Source organism: Solea solea, chromosome 13 (genome assembly GCF_958295425.1).
Source record: "Solea solea chromosome 13, fSolSol10.1, whole genome shotgun sequence".
Classification (NCBI taxonomy): domain Eukaryota; kingdom Metazoa; phylum Chordata; class Actinopteri; order Pleuronectiformes; family Soleidae; genus Solea; species Solea solea.
Window position 1 is genome coordinate 6,615,408 of NC_081146.1, and position 6,080 is coordinate 6,621,487.

The following is a 6,080-nucleotide window of genomic DNA, read 5'->3' on the forward strand; positions in this document are numbered from 1 at the left end:
TTAGATTCTTTGCACAAACTTGTTAGGATTAGCCTCTTGGATGAGTGAGATGGCTGATTTTGATCCTGTGCTTTGGGGTAGAAAAGTTTGTTTGTTTGTTTGTTAGTATTTTTTTTTTTTTTTTGTTAGACACCCAAAGCCTTAAAATACTATGTATTGTGACACTATGTACAGGTGTACATAAATTTACAAGAATGTAAATTGTTGTATACAGTGCTTTGTGTATTATGTTGTTTTCTAAAATATAATGTAGATTACTTTACTGATTTTAATACCATAATTTTTGTTCATTCCTATTCTAGTATTTGTTACAGTATTGACTATTTATTTAAATAACTTGGTGGAACTATTTATTTTGTGCTGCAGCGGAGCAAGACTCCCATCTTTTTGTACTTTTATACTGTTTTTATTCCTATTTACTATTATTATATTACCATCATGTTTAAATTATTGTTGTAACATCAAGTTGCCTCTTCCACACACTGATTGGCCTCAATGTGAAATATGTGCCTTGGTGAAATAAATGTTAAAGAATGTGCACAATGAATCAGAGACTTTTGTTTGTCGCCAAATTACATTTGCTATATTTCTTCTAGGCTTTTACTTCAGATATAAGAGTGTGACTTTTGAATATAAAAAAGTCCATTACATTCAAAGCATTGTCAAATGACTTTACACAATATGAATAAGTCTTTCAATGCCACATGGCTTTCAGCGTTTCTCAGTCTGGCTCTGTTTATAGATTGTGACGCCCGGCAACATTCTTGTGCTGCACACAGGAAGTGGTTTGTATTTAGGCAACAGCAACATTGTGCAGTGAAATGATTACCAACAGGTTGGAGTATGACTGACAACACTAACAAGCCCCCACAAAAAGCTTCAGAAGTGAATTGCGCTGCTCAAAAAACCTGCTCGTTGAACTGTTTGACAGAATAATGATGATGATGCCTCAGTCAAGTTAGTCACACTCCTCATCTTCAGGAGTTAGCTTTAGCTTAAAGCCTGCCCCACATGAGAGATAATTGGGCACATTTTGGTCCCAATCTGGCCGTTCCGACAATCGTGGGTGATTCCGATTTTAGGCTGATTTGAACATATTATCTGGCCAAATGATCCTGTAGTTTGACGGAATAAGAATTTGAATTTTAACGTCACCGGACACATCAGAGTCTTCCCCATTTGAAATTGTAAGTATTAAACATGTTTGAGTACAACTGAACAGTGATTGGTAGAGCAGAACCCCGCAATAACCAATGAGAGCGAGTTGACCGGGCTGCCCACAGTGTGACAAGGATGAATGTGAAGACTGTCTCCCGAGCCCAGTGGATGACAGCGAAAGAAGACAAACTTGTGGATTTATGGCAAGATTATCGATCGCAACCGACCGGAGACAGTCCACCTCCATGTGTATTCTGAAGTCACGTTAAATCACGCAAGTTTCTGTGAAATCCCAAATCCCAGGAATCTCCTCCCTGAAATTGTTTGATTAAACGCAGAGTGTGTGGTCCTGCGTCTTGACTGGATCGTCTAGTCTGTGGTTTCTCAGGATTAGAACATAGAAAATCGGTTACAAAGTTTGTTGTGTCTGTGGTCTCCCATGTTTTTAAATTCAAGTCAGATTTGAAAATCCTCTAGAGTGGGACAGGCTTAAGTTGAAGACATTTCACCTCTCATCCAAGAGGCTTCTTTAGTTCTGACTGTCGGTTCGGTACACTTGAGCTGAGCCGATACTATGCGTGACGTCGTCAGACTGCCGGTCACAGGAAGAGTCATCAGCAAGACCTCCAACACAACAATCAAGCTGAACAACGCCGAACTGTAGATCAGTTAAACAGACTTAACAATCCTGAAAATGTGGGTTAATCTCCAACATTTAGCAAGGACATGTCTAAAGTCTCATCATTGAACAGAGGAGTCTGGTGTTGCCACTGTCTTTCAGTTCAGTGACTGTGTTAGACGGAGTCTATGATCCGCTCATGGAGGAAGTACTGAACAAATCGTTTTAAGTAACTGATACTAATGATTTAGTACACTGAAAACATCTGCTTTACAAGCCACTAGTTTGTGGGTGTCGTGTGTAAAAAAAAGTCACGTCAGTTTCAAGCAGCTGTGCTGTGGTGACTCCGCCCACGTTGAGGAGGTACTATTTTGTAATGGAAACACAACCAATTCATGTACAAAACCATAGTCAGAACTGAAGAAGCCTCTTGGACGAGAGGTGAAATGACTTCAACTTAACTCAAGCAAAAGCAGTTGCCTACAGTTTATTCCTGAAGATAACTATGACCTGAATGAATGAGAACCTTCACAGACAAGTCGGATAGTATTGCTTGACAGAGCTCACTTTAAGATTGACAAAACATACCAATTTTAGATTGTTTCTGTTCACACCAAGATGAGGACAGTTGAGCACTGATGAGCACAGTTAGTATGTATACAAATACAGACATGAGTCAAAGTAGTGGACATGACCTGTGTAGCATCCAGGATATGCTCATCGTTTATGTTCCCAGTCAAGTTTTTTGCTGGCGAAGCCATATAACTGTCAGTCATCTACCGCTTTATCCTCCAACAGAGGGTCGCGGGGGGTGCTGTGCCAATCTCAGCTAAATCAGGCGATAGGCGGGGTACACCCTGGACAGTTCGCCAGTCCATCTGGACTGTGGGAGGAAGCCGGAGAACCCAGAGAGAACCCACGCACACACGGGGAGAACATGCAAACTCCATGCAGAAAGGCCCTTGTTCCACCCGGGGCTCGCACCCGGGTCTTCTCGCTGCAAGGCGAGAATGCACCACCGTGTGACCCTGCCATATAACTGGTTAAATAAAAAAACATAACTTAACCTGTTGCAGCCTTTATTTTTCAACTATTAAATAGTGTTTGTAGAACTTTTATATAAAAGCAATATCACACTTGCTTTGCACTGAATATGAGCACTCTAATGTGACTGTGCTTAAATAGCACATGCATGAAATTAAGTTATTTTTATTAGATTAATTTATTGTATATCAGTCAGTCAGTCATCATCTACCACTTTATCCTCTGCCAGAGGGTCGCGGGGGGTGCTGTGCCAATCTCAGCTACATCGGGCGATAGGCGGGGTACACCCTGGACAGTTCGCCAGTCCATCGCAGGGCCACACACAGATAGAGACGAACAACCATTCACTCTCTCACTCACTCACTCCTATGGTCAATTTAGAGTGTCCAATTTACCTATCCCCACATTGCATGTTTTTGGACTGTGGGAGGAAGCTGGAGAACCCGGAGAGAACCCACGCACACACGGGGAGAACATGCAAACTCCATGCAGAAAGGCCCTTGTTCTAACCCGGGGCTCGAACCCGGGTCTTCTCGCTGCAAGGCGAGAGTGCACCACCGTGTGACCCTGCCATATAACTGGTTAAATAAAAAAAACATAACTTAATCTGTTGCAGCCTTTATTTTTCAACTATTAAATAGTGTTTGTAGAACTTTTATATAAAAGCAATATCACACTTGCTTTGCACTGAATATGAGCACTCTAATGTGACTGTGCTTAAATAGCACATGCATGAAATTAAGTTATTTTTATTAGATTAATTTATTGTATATATATATATATATATATATATATATATATATATCTTTTGGAAATGGCTGTTTTGTCTATTCAAAATATTATAAAATGGAAAGATATGTTATATAATGCATAACTTTACTCACAGTTTACATTGTGTATTAAGTTGCTATGGTTTGCCATCTTTAAAAAGTGGGCCACTGATCATCTCTTTGATATGCAACACGTGGTCCACCAAACCTGAGTCGTAAACTGTGTCAAGTGGAGGGTTTTAGGTAAACTCATAGATACTACATTACCCAGAAGTCTGTGCGCCGGAGTCGTACTGTAAATTAAAATATGTGATAATAGAAAATAGAGAATAACGCTTTATAAATTATTTTTGAAAATCCTGGAGTCTTTTTATATAAGTGAAAAGTGCTTTCTCTCACATTTGTGAGTGACAGAATATTTTTTAAATGCGATTTAAAAACGTCAATCTCCCTGTCGAAGCCGCTGGCCAATGGTAGAGCCTCTTCTATTGTAGCAAGCAGCCAATCAGCGTCTCTGTTCTTAGTAGGCGGCGTCGGGTGGAGAACTGCTGTTAGTTTGAGCTGTGTTGTTTATTGTTAAGGTTGTGTGGATTAGCACTGCGGTACCCGGTTCATTTTCACAATAGCAACAGTATATCTGAATAATGAGTTAAAGATGTGAGGTGAGTAGTGCGGACGCCTGTATTTACATATACATCCTCGCCGGACTGTTTATGAAGCTATTCCGCATTGACGGGGCTACATTAGCTGTAAATGCAGGCCAGTGACTGTTTTTGGTCAGGGTGAAAAATGATGTCTGTGGTTGTTGCTTAGTAAAAACATGGGGATACACGTATGAAGCACCTTCGTGCGAAGCTTGGCTACTGCTCTCTCTCCCTCTCTCTGTCTCAGTGTGTGTGTGTTGATAGTAAGCACTGCACTGCGGGGACGCACAGAAAAGGTCTGACGGCCGGAGGAGAGACAGCATAGGGGGGTGGGGTGGGGGTTTTGCTTCTTGACAGGGGGGTGGGAGGAATTAAAGGGGACATGTTTCCCATTATTAGTTACTTACGAATAACACGTGGGATGTAACTATGTGGAAATATCACAATACAATATTGTAATATCGTGATAGTATCCACAGTATGATATTTATTGCAACATATTCACTGTAATATATCCCTAAGTAGCCTTTGCAGTATACCCATCCATGATGACCCCGTTCAGACCTGGTGTTTCCATTTTGCCTGAATGATCATCCGATCATCAGCAGATTGCAGTCTGATGTCCTCAGATCTGATCACAAAAACTACATTTGGAGGCTGTTTGAAGATCTAGTGTGGTCAGTTGGGAAAAAGCGACTGTTCAGTAGAGGGTGGGCAATATGATCTTAAAATATCACAATATTAGTGAGTATTAGTAATACAAGTTTAAAACATAATTATGATGCAAAACCAATCTATTCATAAAAATATATATATATATATATAACTCATTGATATTATGTGGGGGGCCAAATGACGTGCATCAAGTTTTTTTTTAATCAGAGCTAATACATTGATGACACAATATTAACACTGACTGCCATACAATTTCATGTTACAGCAGAGGAAGTAGTGCTTTGATTCACGCCGATTCTCTTGACTTCTCTCTCTCTCTCTCTCTGTCACTCGCACAGACAGACGTACACACCTAGCACACACAAACACTTAGACAATGAACAGTCTAATTTAGCACTATCGACATGTGATCACATCGCTGAGGATGGATGTTAATATTGGGTCTGAATGTGGCCTCTGATTGCTTCAAGCTCTGTGTGTAAGCATTTGTCTCTTTGTAAACAGCTGGTATTATTGTTTGACTATTATTCTCCAGCCTGTTTACTGTCCTTGTCCACATCAGAAAATAGCTGTAGGTCTTTTGTTATATATTCACCAATACATCTTGAGATTTCTTGAACTCCTGCGCACGTTGTAAATGCTTCCTTTTAAGTCTTTTGGCTTGGCTGGATTTTTTTCCTTGCATCTTTTCAATTTTTTACGATTTGCCAAGTAGTGTCTCATATTACTCATATTCCCCAATGTGTAAGTGATCACAGTCTGGCAGTGTCTGTGTATTGCTTTATGTTTGTCCATCCAATTTTCGCCTTTCCCATTTCACAGAGGGGAAAAGGGAAACCAAAATGCTTAAGCATCCACAAATTCAAGAGAATTCTCCGGCGGCTGCCATTTTCACTAGTTTAAATCTTTAGAGGCAAACTACTGTTATGCCCCATTGCTCATTACCCTCATAGGTCCTGTATCAAGACACTTTTGTTCTCAGAATATTGTGGAATTGATAATACATTATATCTATATATGATTATTTATTCATTTCCTTTTTCCTCTATGCCAGACTTCTGCTGAGCTGTATACTTGTGATGACAGCTGGTGTTTCCAGTGGGTGATGGGAAAGGAATTTATGAAACACTCTGAAGAAATGAAGGAAAAATTTAAGAAAAACCATGACGT